This window comes from Neovison vison, chromosome 5, assembly GCF_020171115.1.
Source record: "Neovison vison isolate M4711 chromosome 5, ASM_NN_V1, whole genome shotgun sequence".
Classification (NCBI taxonomy): Eukaryota; Metazoa; Chordata; class Mammalia; order Carnivora; family Mustelidae; genus Neogale; species Neogale vison.
In genome coordinates, this window is record NC_058095.1 from 10,758,599 (window position 1) to 10,776,055 (window position 17,457).

At 41.1% G+C, this 17,457-nt stretch overlaps 1 protein-coding gene across 1 annotated transcript in view; it reads right to left on the minus strand.

Moving 5' to 3' along the window:
* Positions 1–17,090, minus strand: part of MAP2K6 (mitogen-activated protein kinase kinase 6) — a 146,143-nt gene extending 129,053 nt beyond the window's left edge. The window contains exon 1 of the mRNA XM_044247543.1: positions 17,047–17,090. The gene's annotated coding sequence lies outside the window, so the exon portion shown is untranslated. The remainder of the gene's footprint in view (positions 1–17,046) is intronic.
* Between the last annotated feature and the right edge of the window lie 367 nt (positions 17,091–17,457).

The window sequence follows — 17,457 nt, forward strand, 5'->3', positions numbered from 1 at the left end:
TATTTATCCAGTTGTTTCTGGATTGTTTGAATCCAAATAAATATCAAATGCATGTATTAAACAGTTTGGGGCACATTGCCATCTGGCACTGAGTAAATTTTTGAAATGCGGGTGGGTATTTCGAAGAAAACTGCAGAAAGTGTCGTGTGCAATTTCCTTAAGCTGATTTCCATGAGATCTATGATTTCGGAAGCTCAGTCTACAGGTGTTTTTTAATAGGCATTTGGATGTTTTTTTTTTTTTTTAAATACGCAGGTAGTGCTTTATGAAAAAATAGAATGCTTGGCTCCTAACTTTTAATGACTCATTAATTTTGTGTAAAATAGAGCTTCTCATTGTAGTTATTTAAAATGCGCCATGTAGGGCAGCTGGGTGGCTCAGTGGGTTAAAGCCTCTGACTTCGGCTCAGGTCATGATCTCAGGGTCCTGGGATCGAGCCTTGCATCGGGCTCTCCGCTCAGCAGGGAGCCTGCTTTCCCCCTCCTCTCTCTCTGCCTGCCTCTCTGCCTACTTGTGATCTCTGTCTGTCAAATAAATAAAATCTTTATAAAAATAAAATAAAATGCGCCATGTAAAAAAATGTTTAAGGTTATACGAATTTCATAATATTAGTTCTTACCCCATCTTAATCAGATAGCTAACCGAAATGTATCTGGATTTGAAGTTAGGGAAACTGGATATTCACAATAAATGTTCCTGGCATTATAAGTAGATTCAAGAAAAGAAGCAGAATATATATATATATATTTTTAAGATGTATTTATTAATTTTTTTTAAAGATTTTATTTATTTATTTGACAGAGAGAGATCACAAGTAGATGGAGAGGCAGGCAGAGAGAGAGAGAGAGAGAAGCAGGCTCCCTGCTGAGCAGAGAGCCCGATGCGGGACTCGATCCCAGGGCTCTGAGATCATGACCTGAGCCGAAGGCAGCGGCTTAATCCACTGAGCCACCCAGGCGCCCCAAGATGTATTTATTTATTTGAGAGAGAGAGAGTATGTGTGCACATGATGGGAGGAGAGGCCGCGGGAGACAAGCAGACTCCTCGCACAACGGGGAGCCTGACACAGGGCTCCATCTCACAACCCTGAGGTCATGACCGGAGCTGAAATCAAGAGTCAGACACTTAACTGAGCCACCCAGGTGACCAAAGTAGAATGGATTTATGACGTCTAACTATCGTCTAAACGAAGATAAAATCATAATTCACAGGATGTAACGAAAAGCCATCTCAAATATAAAATACATTGCTCTCTTTATTCCTGTATCTGCAGTTATCTGTCTCTTTCTTCATCAACATTGGAAGGGTCACGTTGATTCAGATTTTAATCTGGTAACATGAAGGCACTGTTTTAGTTTGCAAACTGAGAACCCTCCCTGTTGCAGGTTTTTTTTTTTTTTTAAGATTTTATTCATTTGACAGAGAGAGATCACAAGTAGGCGAGAAGCAGGCAGAGAGAGAGGAGGAAGCAGGCTTCGCTGCCAAGCAGAGAGCGTGATGTGGAGCTCGATCCCAGGACCCTGAGATCATGACCTGAGTGGAAGGCAGCGGCTTAACCCACTGAGCCAACCAGGCGCCCCCACTGTTGCAGTTTTAAGGGAATTGATTTATATGATGTTGACTTAGGAGTCATACCAAGGTGAAGCTAAAATCATTACCAGCCATTCTGGTATTTTAATATTTAAAATTAACAGAGGAACAAAGTTTTTGGGAAAATGACTAAAGTAAGATCACACTTCTTTGGATGCTACCAACGTATTAATACATCTCCCAACTCAGACATACAGCCTGTATTCTGTAAAGATGGTTAACGATTTCAACCTTGAGTCTTTTTTTTTTTTTTTTTGACAGACAGAGATCACAAGTAGGCAGAGAGGCAGGCACAGAGAGAAAGAGGGAAGCAGGCTCCCCAGTGAGCAGAGAACCTGATGTGGGGCTCAATCCCAGGACCTAGGATCCCAGGATCCTAGGATCATGACCTGAGCTGAAGGCAGAGGCTTAACCCACTGAGCCACCCAGGCGCCCCTCAACCTTGAGTCATTATACGACCAATAGTCATGGACTACTTTTCAAGGATGGTGGTGACTCTGAAATATGGAATTTACAGGCTGATGATGTTATTCAAGTGCACTTCTACATAATATGGCTCTTGTGTTTTGTTTCAAACCAATGCTTGATAATAAATCAACAGATGTCAAATGAAAAAAAAATGATTCTAAGGATTCCTGCTAGGTATTTCCTCAGCCATTCATATTTAACTTGGGAAGAGAGTTTGAATTAACAAATTCATACCTGTCCTACCTGTTTTCAAAAGTCTGTATTTTTTTAAAGATTTTATTTATTTATTTGACAGAGAGGGACAGATCACAAGTAGGCAGAGAGGCAGGCAGAGAGAGAGAAGGGAAAGCAGGCTCCCTGCCAAGTGGAGAACCTGATGTGGGGCTCAATCCCAGGACCCTAAAATCATGACCTGAGCCCAAGGCAGAGGCTTTAACCCACTGAGCCACCCAGGTGCCCCAAAAGTTTATATTAATAGAAGAGTCAGATGGGATGAATATTTCTTAAATTCAAGTGTTCTTTTGAAAGCCATTTGGGTTGGAAAGGGCAGAAAAACTCAGAATGATACTATATGGAAATATTTCAGGAGAATTAGCATATATGGTCGGATATAAATTAAAGGAAACATAAAAGGGAGTCATAATTTGGAGTGTGTTTTATCCACTTATAATGTGTACCTCGAATACCAAATTCATACATTAAAAAAAAAGGAAATGACTTTAAGTTAATAAAATAATTCAGGTCTGTTTCATAGATGGTCTCTGCCTCATTTGCACAGGAGTGGATAAGTGTCTCTGTTGTCTTAGCTATACTTATAATCACCTTCTTTCCCCTCAACTGAACAGTTGATGATTGAGGACTGAAGACACGTGAGCTGCTGCGTTGCCATTCCTTGCAGTCTACACTGTAAATACTGTGAAGAATTAGGTGCAATAAAGTTCAAGTACATGTGAATTTTGGCTCCTATTTTATGTTGAGAGGACTCTGGTAGAGACGGTCAAGTGTCAAATACTAGGAATATGGCATCAGAAGTTGCTTTTTTTTTCCTGTGTTCTATCCCCTGGAGGCAGATAAATTGACACAGCTCTAGCACTTGCTTCCATGACCAAGTCAGTTTCCATTAGTGGCTGGTTGTTCATAGGTATAATTTGATGACACTAGACCTGTATAGGTTGACCATAATTGTGAGGAGATTATAGCACAGACTCTGGAGCCAGACGGCCTGGCTGGGTTGGACTCCTGGTTCTTCTAATTACAGTTGACCCTTGAATAACACAGGTTTGAACTGCACGGATCCACTTATTTGTGGATTTTTTTTTCCCCCAATAAATACAGTACAGTACTCTAAATGTATTTTTCTTAGGATTTTCTTAACACTTTTTTCTTACTTTATTGTAAGAATACAGTACATAATAAATATAACGTGCAAAATACATGTTAATCCACTCTTTATGTTACGTGGAAGGCTACCAGTCAGCAGTGTGTTGTTACTAGTTAAATTTGGGGAGAGCCAAAAGTTATTCATGGAATTGCCTGAGACTATTGTAACATTGTGTGTCAGCTACATTCAAATTATAAAGAATGTCTATAACCCAACACCCAAAAAACAAATAAACCAATTAAAAATGGGCAGAAGAAATGAACAGACATTTCTCCAAAGAAGACATCCAGATGGCCAACAGACATATGAAAAGGTGCTTAGCATCACTCAACGTCAGGGAAATGCAAATCAGAACTACAATGAGATACCTCCTCACACCTGTCAGAATGGCTAAAATCAAAAACACAAGAAACAACAAGTGTTAAGGAGGATGTGGAGGAAAAGGAATCCTTGCGCACTGTTAGCAGGAATGCAAACTGGTACAGACACTGTGGAAAACAGTATAAATTAAAATAAAACAGTATAAATTAAAATTTATAGCAGTATAAATTAAAAATGGAACTACCCTACGATCCAGCAATTATGTGACGGAGTATTTACCCAAAGGATATAAAAACAGTAATTCAAGAGGATATGTTCACCCCTGTGTTAATTGCAGCATTATTTACAATAGCCAAATAGCCAAATAATGGAAGTAGCCAAGGTGTCCATCCATAGAAGAATGGATAAAGAAGATGTAGTATACATGCACAATGGAACACACTGTGGAATATTATTCAGCCATAAAAAAGGAATGAGGGACGTCTGGGTGGCTCAGTAGGTTAAGCCTCTGCCTTCCATTCAGGTCATGGTCTCAGGGTCCTAGGATCGAGCCCCGCATCAGGCTCTCTGCTCAGCGGGAGTCTGCTTCCCCTTCTCTCTCTGCCTGCCTTTCTGTCTACTTGTGATCTCTCTCTCTGTCAAATAAATAAATAAAATCTAAAAAAAAAAATAATGATATCTTGCCATTTGCAACATCAGGGATGGAGCTAGTGATAATGCTAAGTGAAAGAAATCAGTCAGAGAAAGACAGATAGCCTAGGATTCCATTCATATGTGGAATTCAAGAAACAAAATAAATGAACAAAGGAAAAAGACCTAAACCAAGAAGCAGACTCTTAACTATGGAGGAAGAAACCGTTGGTCACCAGAGCGGCAGTGGGTGAAGGGGTGGAGACGGAGCAGTGCACTTGTCAGGATGAGCACTGGGAGATGTATGGGATTACTGAATCGCTACACTGTACACCTGAAACTAATGTAGCACTGTATGTTGACTATACTGGAATTAGAATTAAAAGCCCAATAAATTTTTTTAATTTGAAAAATAGGTTATTCATAGATTTCCAGCTGCAGTAAGTGGTGGTTGGCAACCCTAATCCCCATAACTGTTGGAGGGTCAACTTGTACTAGTCTTGTGAATTGGGCAAAACAGATCACTTCTCTATGCCTCAGTTTCCTACAGGAACAAAGGCAATGATAATAGTACCTACCTCACGGGGTGGTCGAGAAGATTAAATGAATTAATAGACTTAAGTCTCTAAGAAGAGTGCCCAGCCCATAACATATGCCCAATGACTATTAGGTATTGAGGCTTTTGGTTGTCTTTATTACTATTAAATTTCTCAGCACTGGCTCCTTTCTTGAGAATGAAGATACTATATGCGTAGTGGAAGAAAACTGGGATATAAGAACATACCACATCCTCTCAAGTGATAAGAGAAATAAGAAAGCTTTGAAATTAGGGAAAGGTTACCGCCAACATCAAGAAATGTGAAAAGAAATGGTTAGTTTAATGGAAGGGAAAGGGAGAAGAAATATTTTTATTATTGCAGCAAATCAAAACACTGTTGGATGCTTGTTAAGAGGAAATGGAGGCCATATGGAGAAAACCATTCTCCATATGGATTTAAGGGACAACTGAATTGCCCAGGCATGAATTATGTCAGCATTTGGCCATATAATGCCATAGATTAACAAAGCAAACAGCAGAGGGCATAGTAGTAGTTAATGGGAGGTGGAAAGAGTCGTCAGGCTTCAATGGTCAGTTCTTATGATACAGTTTTCCTTATTAAAGAAATACACTGATAACAGTATTTTTGTTCTTTCCAATTATTTGCATGCATTAGGACCTTAATATTCTAAATCCTTTCATTTTCTTGCATCTCTGTATTTTTTATATTCATTGTCTTTGTATAAACGTTCTTTTTGTAACCATTACTAATGGGGCTGCCTTTCTGCTAATTAAGTTGTTAATTAACTAAAGTAGCTCAATTTTAAAATTCACATTAGACATTTTAAAAATCAAAATGTTTTCCCCAGGGCCTAGTTGCCTGATAATTAAATCAAAAAGATGGGTGAGCATGTATTGGAGGTATTTTTATTATTATTATTTTAAAATGGAGCAATTCTTATGAAAGATTTACTAATTGATTGTATGTTTGAAGTAATTTGGAACCTAGCCCAAATGATCCACATGAATTGTTTGGAACTAGGCAGGGGTAAAAGGAAAAGACCAGAGAACAAAATTAGGTAATTTTTTTTTTCTTTTCTATCTGAAAGAGTTACTTTCCATCATGAGTTTAAAAATACACATAGAAAATAAATGTTCTTCCTTTATCCATGTTAAGAGAAGTCCAGACATGAAAAATCATCCAGTAAGAATCTTCAGAACCTCAGAAGGATAGGTACAATGACATTGAGGTTTTCATTAGTGTTCAGAAAAATTAAAAAGGCCAGCCTACTGGTAGCATGTTCTATTGCTTTTTTCCACAATATTAATGCCAGCTTTTGTAGCTATTATGGATTGTGAAGCTACATTTTTAACTTGACTAAAAATGTATATGTTTAACCTTTTAACTTTCATGTATCTAGATGAATTATTTTAGGAATTTGTGATCCGTGCTGGTTTCGAGTAGATAGTTAAGAAGGCAAGGTATTTTTTTAGATTTTGTGTTCCCCGTGACAGATTCCTTCAAAGAAAAGGAAAAAAGTTTCTGTAACAAGAGCCGAGCAAATATCTATCAGTGTGCCTTCCAAAAAATGAATTGCGCCTTGTGTCTTAAAAACAGCATTTTAAAAATAAGTCATAAGGGAGATGAAGAGCTGAGCTGTGGTAGATGGTATTCCAGATCTCTCTTCAATCAATTTTGTATAATGCTTTGGAGGCAGAATAACGAGTAATATGAAATCATTTTTCAAGATGCTGTATGTGCACACTCTTTGTTCTATTCCTGTATTCATGGGCACAGGAAATTTATGCACTGTATTTGGAATACTCCAAGAACAAAGACCAATTTCCCTGAAGGTGATGAGCATTCTTGGATCTTACAAATGCAAAGAAAAAAAAGAAAAAAAAATGATTTTCCCCTTGTCACATTTAGATAATGAAGTGTGCTAGATTTACAGAGTCTCCATGTTGAGTCTCAGAAATCATGCCCACTGTGTATATTTTTTTTAATTCTGAGATTCAGAAAGTAGATGTAGGCAGTTCTTAACAAGCATTGACAAGTAGTAATTATCAGTGTGTTGTGAAAGATGGAGGGCTGAATGGATTCAGACATTGACTTCTGAACATGAGTATCTCTTATTCTTGGGAAAACAGGTATCCAATTGATCTGTAGCCGATCCTTCACCTAAGTTTCGGATCGTGGGGGAAGGAGAGGAAAAGGTCGTATAAGGACATTGTGTTAATCCTTGTGGCACCTTGTAGCTGTTTTGCTTTGAAGGGGTGTGAAGGGCTGAGAGAGGCATATCTGGACCCTCTCCTGGGATGCTCTCCTTGACCTTGGCATGCTTTGGAGCACACAGTCTCCCCTTGGAGGGGTTCCCACATTGAGAAGTAGCCCCGTAGCTTCGCTCATCTGATTTTCCCTTGAATGTTGACACGCATGGTTTTGTTTGTTCTCTAAGTGTACCAAGGGTGCTTTGCCAGAGAACTGTTTCCCTCACAGTGTAGGTAGAAAAAGTGTCCAGGTGATTAAAAGGTTCGTAGCTATCTGACAAAAAAAAAAAAAAAATCCAAAGAGGAAATGTGTGGATTGCAAGAAGCCTGGACACTTTAGAACTGTCCTCCCTGTTTATGAAATGGAACCCGAATGAGCAGGACGGGAAGACCCGTGGTTGACTCTCTCCCTGCGCTCCCCCTGAAGTGCCCCCATCTTTGGGGGCACAGTCCTGCTTAAACTTGTTTCTTCACATTCCACACAGAGGGCAGAGTTCTGAATGTGTACACACTCTATCCTTACCTAGTTTCATGTTATGTAATAGCTGTGAATGCCCTCCGGTGCCAGGGGATAGCACAGAACTAAGCCTCGATAGAATGTCGACCAAAAAGAAAACCTTTGGGCATCCTCTCCGTATTTAGGCACAGACAGAAAGGCAAATTTTGCCTATTTTTTTTTTTTTAAAGCCTGGGACCCCATTATAAGATCAGAGGAGAAAATCAAGACAGGAAAGGGTTTGAGTTCATAAATCTTGCTTACACCTGAGTGTGAAACATTAGGGCCGGTTTGAACACTTTAATTTGCTTTGTTAGCTTTAGAGTTGGAATGTTCACGCTCAGATTCTACTGGCTCAGAAACCAATGGACTCATTCAGATTTTTCCGCCTATAGGAGTCCTAAGAGTTTTCCTCATTCAATGATTAAACCGTAAGAACCTTCATTGGGACTACAAGAATCTTTTAGGTTGGAGCACCTGGGTGGCTCAGTGAGTTGAGCCCCTGCCTTTGGCTCGGGTCATGATCTCTGGGTCCTGGGATCGAGCCCTGAATAGGGCCCTCTGCTTATCGGGGAGTCTGCTTCCGCCTCTCTCTCTCTCTCTGCCTGCCTCTCTGCCTACTTGTGATCTCTCTGTCAAATAAATAAATAAAATCTTAAAAAAAAAAAAAAGAGAGAGAGAGAGAGAGAATCTTTTAGGTCAGCCTTTAGGGGGCTTAGTTTTAACTTCTAAATGGTCCACACAGGTGGCGGGGGAAAAAATGAGCATGGAGATCTGGCAGTCAGCCCCTTGCATTCTGACTCATTTTAATGGTATTTTCATCCATCCATCCATCCTTCCATCCATTCACTCATTCTGCTTTGGAGGGAAGATGGGGTGGGGAGAAGAATGAGTTCGGCATCTCACTTGATCATCTTGCTCTCCTGAGGGGTTCACCTATCTGATTTGAGTAGGAGGACATTGTTTGTGAAATCACATACGGCTAACCGTTTTTAGATGGGTGGCAGTCATGGCCATTGCTTTCTTAAAATTGCATTCAAGCTTCCCTTCTTATACATACTTTGGAAATCCAAGAAGCCATAAGCACTGGTGATGTTGTAGCTGAACTGAGCCTTTGGTCAAAGAAAGGACAGCTGAAGAGTGGATGGATGATGGTCCCTGTAAATCCTGGTGATAAGGTGAATTAGGTCTGTAGGTTCTTTCAATTTTATAATTTCTTATTTTTTTCTGTGTTCAGTGGTATATTTGAGGAGATAAATGGCTGGATAGAATGATAAACTAAATAAAAGTAGGCATCTTCATGACATGTGTCTTTGGCTACCTTGATCTTTATCTCTGTGCATGTCAGCAAACCCAGCTTCTCCTCCTGTTTCCCATCTCTAGGACAGGATTTCTCAACCTTGGCACTGTTGATATTTTGGACCAGTTCATTGTTTCTCGAGAGATGCTGTCCTTTGCCTCCCTTGCCTCTATCTACCAGGTACTCGCGGCAGCCTCCCAGTTGTCACAACCAAAAATGTCTTCCGACCTCGCCTCTTGATTGAAAGCCATGACTCTAAGGTAAACAGACTTTTCCAAGACAGTCCCTCCATTTTCCATAGGGCATGTCCTTTCACTCAAAAGCATCGTAATTTGGACAGGGAGTTAATGGTTCCCCCCATTGACTGTGGTCTCAGGAAATCACAACTCTGTATTCTCAGTTGCTTGCGCCAAAACCAAAGATGTTCTTAACCCCACTCATTCCCTGATACACCTGGCCAACCACTGGCAGGTCCAGATAAAGAAAACCACCTTCGAACTGTGTGCCGTGTCTAGTGCCTCTCTCCACATCCATTGGCGCCACTCGGGGCCAGGCTACCTCTTTTCTTGCCCTGCAGAACATGTGCCCTCCTTCCGGCGGTTCTCAACACAGCGGCCAAAGCTATCCTGTCTGATCAGAAGTCAGATTGTGCCACTCCTGTCCTCAGAATCCTTCAGGGGCGTCCCATTCCACTCAGAGTAAAAGCCAAAATCCAGCTGTGCTGGGCTCTGCTATTCCTCGGACCCTGGGCAGATCCTGTTCCAGGGGTTTTCTCTGTCAGTTCCTTCTGCCTGCCCAACCCCTCCGCCTGGTCCCCCCCACCCACTTCAGATATCCAAGTAGCTGCTCCCTTTCTTTTAAGGGTTTTTAAAAAATATATTTTATTTATTTATTTGAGAGATACAGAGATAGCGTGAGAGAACATGAGCAGAGAGAGAGAGGGGGGGGAAGCAGGCTCCCTGCTGAACAAGAAGCCCAACGCGGAGCTCAATCCCAAGACCCTGGGATCATGACCTGAGCTGAAGGCAGGCACTTAACTTAGCCACCCAGGCACCCCTGTTTTTCAAGTTTGTATTCTACCATCAGCTGCATGGTGAAGCGGTCTCTAACCACCCTACTTACAATCGCCCCTTTGATTCCTCTCCCCTGATTTATATTTTTCCCCATAACTCTTATCATTATCTGACATACTAAAATTTTACCCATTTGTTTACTTACTTACACCCTAGTTTATTGTGTGGCTCTTGGGATAAGGACGCCGAGTCCATGAAAGCCGGGATTTTTCTCAGTTTTATTTGCTGTGTTGTGCCCTGTGCCCTTCGCAGTTTTTCCAGGAAACGTGTAGTAGTTACTCATTAAATACTGAAGGAGTGTAATAGTGAATTTATTGAATGCTTCCTTTCTTCTAGGCATTGGGCTCAATACTGCATATATGAAAGGGAGTGGAGACCTGTCCCTGCCTTCAAGAAGCTTACAGTTGGGTAGAGGACATGTGCACATGAACACATAGCAGAGTTGAGAGAGACGCTTTGCAATAAAGAGGAAAATGCAGGGACGTAGGCTAGAGGCATAGAAGGGGCTGGTGGAGCACAAGGGGACTGCAATGTATTGAGGGGGAAAAGAAAGGGGCGGGATAAGTCTTAAGATGCTTTCTCTTGGGCCATCTGGGTAGCTCAGTGGGTTAAGCCTCTGCTTTTAGCTCAGGTCATGATCTCAGGGTCCTGGGATCGAGCCCCACATCTGCTCAGCAGGAAGCCTGCTTCCCCCTCTCTCTGTGCCTGCCTCTCTGCCTACTTTGATCTCTGTCTGTCAAATAAGTAAACAAAATATTTTTTAAATATTTTTAAAAAATTTAAAAAAAAAAAGAGAGAGAGAGATGCTCCCTCTTGCTACCCAGTCTCAGTCCATCAGCTGCCTGGCTGATACAGAGTCAATATAAAGTGAATGGCAACAGAAAGCTACTGTGTCTGCCAGTGGCCCCTCATCGTGGACACCTACACTTGCAACATGAATTCTAACTCTTTGGCATGCTATGGGAGGCTCATCGTAAGTTGGCTCCCTGCCCAGATTTATCTGTTGCCACTCTCCTCCAAACCGCCTTTCTCACTAACTAGACTGGTGGGAACAGGATGTGGTCTCGCCACGTGGAGGCTGCCCCCACCGGGGGGATGCCCTCCCCCACTGCCTGGTCCCCCTGACAGGTTTCAAGATTGGGCTGTCATGGAATAACCCCTACGAAGGTTTCCTCGATGTCACCTCTCATCCGGGTGACTTATCACACAAAAGGCCAGAGTCACCTGTATCAGACAGCTTGGAAGAGCGCATTTCTAAACAGAATGATCCTATGAAGCAGGTTCAAAGAACGGTGCAAAAAATAAATACCATCCATCAAGTCTGTGTTATGAACTTGGAGTAACTGCAGTCTAAGAAGCTCATTCCCGGAACAAGAAATGACAAACCTGTCATAGATCGGTATAAAGGAGGAGAAGGCATGGGCCCAGGGCCCAGACAGTGAGAGAAGGGGAAGATCAGGACCTTTTCCAAGCATTTCCCTCATCTGCCTGAAGTTTAATCTGGGAAGGATTAGAATTAAATTCTGGACCACACTAGGTTTGTGACTACATGTAATTATATTTAAATGTACATGACAGTGAAATGGGTAGTAAACTAGGTACGTTTATTTTGGGTTTTCAGTTTTATGATGTATTACTCCTAATTCCTATTATCCTGATAAAGTTGTAGGTTGAAAGTACTGACTCAGGTAATTTTTTTTAAGTTTTTTTTTTTTTAATTGATTTGACACAGAGTTAGAGAGTACAAGTAGGCAGAGCAACAGGCAGAGGGAGAGGGAGAAGCAGGATCTCTGATGAGCAGAGAGCCTGATGCAGGGCTTGATTTCAGGACCCTGAGACCATGACCTGAGCCGAAGGCAGCGGCTTAAACAACTGAGCCATCCAGGTGCCCCTAAGTAATTTTTTTTTAAAAGGAAATGCTATAATCAGGTAGACCAGAGTGTGGTTACAATGAAGATTCAACCGGTATCTTACCATTTGGGTTACCAGCATGCTTTGTAGAAGATTATTTCTGTAGAACCTGTTACTCTTTGAATATTTATTCAACAATTGAATAATTCAATACTAAATTCAATATCCAAGTGAACAATTCTATAATCAAAGGCCTAAGCTTCGGGCATTATTTTGATCTTACGACATTCTCAAGAACCTGGGAATTAAGTCTGTTCTCTCCACTTCTGGATAATGAAGCTGAAACTTAAGGAGATTTAAGACCTTCACCAGCCAGCAAGACAAGAACTCAAGATCCAAACCCAGTCTGTTTCAAAGTCGAAGCTCATCCTTTGAAAAAAAAAAAAAAAAAAAAGATTATTTATTTATGAGAGAGAGAGAGAGAGGAGCAGAGGGAGAAGGACAAGCAGGCTCCAAGCTGAGCTTGAAGCCCAGCACAGAACTCCATCCCAGGATCCTGAGATCATGACCTGAGCTGAAACAAGGAATCGGACACTTAACCGACTGAGCCACCCAGGTGCCCCTCCAAAGCTCATTCTTAACTACCATGCATGTCTGCCTCTGTGCTCCATCAATGAACGATTTCCTTTTGGGCCTTGTGTCTGAATTGAGGATAATCTTTTGCATCTAATTTTACAGATTTTGATGGTAATCTGTGTATCATGAATCTTGGTGAGTCACAGAAATTATTTATTCAGGTTGTAATTATTACACACTGTCAACTCACTGAGGTTAATGAAATAGCTGATAATAATGTTTGAGGCCTAATTGTTAGTTTGGGCAGGTTTACTGCAGGCTAGGTATCTAATCACATAATGGGCCTTTGTGAAAACAGAACAGTTGTAAGACTAGTATCGGCAACTCTTGAAGGAAGATTAAAGCAGCTGACAAGGTCTTGAAAATTCCCATGGGTATTATGGATTTCATTTTAATGGAAAAAGGCAAAGCCATTATATTTCCTGTAACAGAATTCCTTGATCACACACAATTTACACTATTTTTATTCAAAAGTTAGCAACCTTGATTTCTTACAAATATGTAAAAGATATTGGTGCATATGGAAAAGATGAGGTGGTTATATAAAAGAAAACATTTTTGGTCCAAGACTAGTAGGAGAACTAGAGGATTTTTCTCTTTAAAAGTTTTTCAGAATTACTTCCTGTTTTAGTGGTTTCTCATTTTTAAAAGAAATAAGTAAACTCATTTACTATTTAAGGCGTAGAAGAACGTAGTGGGTTGGATTCTGTTTTACTATTTATGTTGCTACATAAACATGTTGATGTTACACAAGTCACTCCATTGTAGACATTTAGAATATATTTACTATAAAATCAACTAGATGGCAAGTTATCCCCCATCCCTTCTACTTGTCTTGTGATCCCTTGGGGGCAGATCACCTGTGGTAGGTTGGATTATATTCCCCAAAAGATACATTCTAGCCCTAACTCCTGTGAAGTTGACCTTGTTTGGAAATAGGTCTTTGCAGTTGCAGTCAAATTAAGACTAGGTAACATTGGATTAATATGGGCTTTAATGCCTGGTATCCTTATCAAGCAAGGGGCATTTGGGCACATGGAAGACAAACAAGGAGAAGGCTATGGGACAACAGAAGCAGCAGTGGGAGTGATGCATCCAGAAACCAATCAATGCTAAGGATTGCAGGCAACCACCAGAAGGAAGAAGCAAGGAAGCCCGGGGGGGTGGGGAGGGTGGCCCTGCCAACATCTTGATTTCAGACTTCTGGCTGCCTGAGTTGTGAGACGATGATTTTCTATTGTTTGAATCTACTCCGTTTGTGGTCATTTGGTACAACAGCCCGACTTTGGGTGTTGCATATCCCAAACCTGCAAGGTCCACATGGGATCACCCTCTGCATGGGATGAGGCCAAGGAAGGGCCCCCAAATCACCCACAGGTACTCACTGAGAGCAACAGCCCAAACTGGGAAGTACTCTGCTGGATTCAATTCATGAGTTTATATGAGATGCTAGGATGGCAATAGGTCTAATCATGTCTACTGATAACTTGAGGAATCCAGTTTCCATAAGCTCAGGAAACTAGTACATCAAAGATCCTTTCCAGATTACTTCTGCTTTAGATGGGATGGAGTAACAGACTATCCAGCCTTCCTTCAGATGAACTCTGAGCCGAACCCCAAAACAATAAGCAACAGCAGGCAGATTTTGGAAGGCTTAAGCTTGGATGGAAAGCTCCCCTTCTCTCTGGTCGGGCAGACCAGGAAAGGAGCTCAGGGCAAACAGAGCTTCCACAGAGTGAGGAGGGAACCCAAGAAACGGTCTCATCTCATGAGAGATGGAGGACCCCAAAGTCAGCGTGAAAACCTGCCAAGTGTCCTGTTCACCCTCAGAACAAACATGCACAAAACAGACCCAAGTCAGACCGAACAGAGAGCGGAGATGCCACCCAACACAGGTGTTGACAGTTTGAAGTTAATTGCCTATGAAAATGTAAATATCAACAATCTGGAGGAAAATAACAGAATCCACAATGTTCAGGTGACAATGCAAAATTACTGTGTGTACAAAGAGCCAGAACAGATGTGATTCGTTTCAAAGAGAGAAGACTGTCCACTGATGCCAACTCCAAGATGACCAACGTGTTGGAATTAATCAGGGTAGGTTTAAAAGCAACAATTGTAACTATACCAAATGAGGCAAAAGGGAACGTGCCCACAGGGGATCAAAATAGAGGAAATTCATAGAAAGGTAGAAGAGAAACATAGATTTTTAAACATAAATCCAATATAAAAATATATTCCTATGATATAAATTCAAACATAAAATGTACTGGAGAGGGTGCCTGGGTGGCTCAGTCTGTTAAGCATCTGACTTTTGACTTTGGCTCAGGTCATGATCTTGGGGGCCTGGAATCAAACCCCCATCAAGCTCCACATTCAACAGGGAGTCTGCTTGAGGACTCTCTTTCTCCCTCTCCCTCTGCTCCTTGCCCCCCCTTACACAAATTAAAAGAAAAAGAGAATCAGTAACAGTTATAAGGGATAATGTGTCGTACTGTAGATATAGTACAATTATTTTCAAGGGTGAAGAATTGGGACTTTATGTAAAAAGTAGAATAAGCTTTCTGATCTTCTTAGTGGCCTGATCTTCTTTAGGACTAAAAAAAGCTAAAGTCAGATGTTGGGCAACTGAGGGATAAAAAGAAAAGGTAGGTGAGATTGTTGACAATTCAGTATTGTTTACAGTAGGATGCCAGCCTAGAATACATTATGACTACATGCAGTTTATCTCAGGAACACAAGGGCAGCTCAGTATTAGAAAATCCAAAATTTATTGCACTTATAGGGCTAGACAGGAAGATAATATAATCATCCCTGTAGATGTGAAAAAGAAAAAAAGACATTCGACAAATTCAATACCTATTCTCTAATATCTTTCTAAAAATACTCAAGAATTGATACGTGGATCAATTATATATGAACTATGGACACACACACACACAAACACATACACACACAGTATCAGCATTTTTCTTACTTAATGGGGAATTAGTAGAGCTTGTCCTGCAAAACTCAGAAACAATAAAACGATGCTTCCAATTTCCACTCCTATTTAATATTGTGTTGGAAGTATTAGCTGATATAATTAGATAAGAGGTAGCAATCAAGACACATAGATTAAAAAGCAAGAAGTAGAACTATAGAGACCTCTGCTATCTGAGATGATAGCTGATAACCACCTGTGATAATTCACATTTAAATTAAGCATTGTCAGTCTTGGGGTACCTGAGTGGCCCACTCAGTTAAGTGTCTGCTCGAGTCACGATCTTTGGTCTTAGGACCAAACCCTGCATGGGGTTCCCTGCTCAGCTGGGAGTCTGTTCCACGCGCCCCCCCGCACGTCTCTCCCTGCTGTTTGCGCTCTCTCTATCTCAAATAAAGAAGCAAAATCTTAAAAAAAAAAAAAAGTATTGTCAGTTTTTTGTTTACTTTTCAGGTTTGTATTACAAGGTTTTTTTTTTTTTTTAAGATTGATTTATTTCAGGAAGTGAGCAAGCAGGGGGAGGGGCAGGAGGAGAGAAAGAGCAAATCTCCAGCAGACCCCCCACTGAGCTTACAGCCCGTTGCGGGGCTCGATCCCAGGACCCCAAACTCATGACCTGAGTGAAAATCAAGAGCCAGCCACTTAACCTACGGAGCCATCCAGGCACCCCCAAGATTTAATAATACAAACAGTTTTTTGGAAAAAAATTAAGTAATTATAAGTGAAAGAAATTTAGTTCCTCAGTCATACTAGGCACATTCCAGGTGCTTAATAGTCACAGGCATATGGTGGCTGCTTTTTTGAACAAGGTAGATATTAACCATTTCCATCATTACAAAACTTCTGTTGGACGCTTCTATTACAGATGATATATGTATAACTTGAAAACCCAAGGTGGGCAGGGAGCCCGCTTCCTTCTCTCTCTCTGCCTGCCTCTCTGCCTACTTGTGATCTCTGCCTGTCAAGTAAATAAATAAAATCTTAAAAAAAATAAAGTTAAATGCTTTATCCCTATGAAGTCGTCCACTTTATCCCTAGTTTCGTTTTTGATTTTCAAGTTTAGTTTCTTGCGTATCTACTTGGTTACCCCAGGTGCCCCACTGGGCGTGGATCCTGCTTAAGGTTCTCTCTTCTGGCTCCCTCTGCCTCTCCCTCCCTCCTCTCTTGTGCTCTCTCTTTCATAAATAAATAAATAAAATACTACATTTTCTTGAATGTAGTGTAAGAAAAATAAAAGGAAGTGAAAGTGGAATTGTTGAACTTCACATATCTCTTTACCACAGGAAAACTCATTTCCTAAAATATGTCTCCAAGGTTAATTAAAAAAAAAATAACTACAGGTATGAAAACATTAAAAATAAGAAGCAATTGGAGTCATGCTCTTTGAAAACACTGCATGCTTCGTATTTAGGAAGCATTTCTAGACCGTCTGCTGGGAGCCTTAGGGATTCTCTCCCCACCACCTTCCCTGTGCCAGAGTTGCAGCCCTGTTACACCATGGGGCTTACCGTCTTCCTTCGCATTCGGTTTGCTGTAATCCTCGTGGTGGTTTTGCTCTCTGACCAAACGGATTCAAAGTTACCACTGTGCTTTCACTTCTTGCTTCTTTGTTCCTGAATTCTCTGAGACATCTGAATTGTGCTACCAAGCCTTCAGAAAGGTTCATGGTGCAATTGTACAGAGTCATTTTGCGTTTGAACGTCTGACTTTCTAAACAGAACGGCAAACTAACTGAAAGAGAATATTCCTGCCGACGCCTTGTTTCCGTGAAGGCATTGTAGGTCACTAATTCTCACACTTTCATATGTGTCAACATTACCTGCGGACTTGTTAAAAATGCAGACTCAGGAAGCCTGGCATTGGGTCTGAGATTCTGCATTTCTAACAGGGGTTCGTGTAGTGCCCATGCTACTGACCTG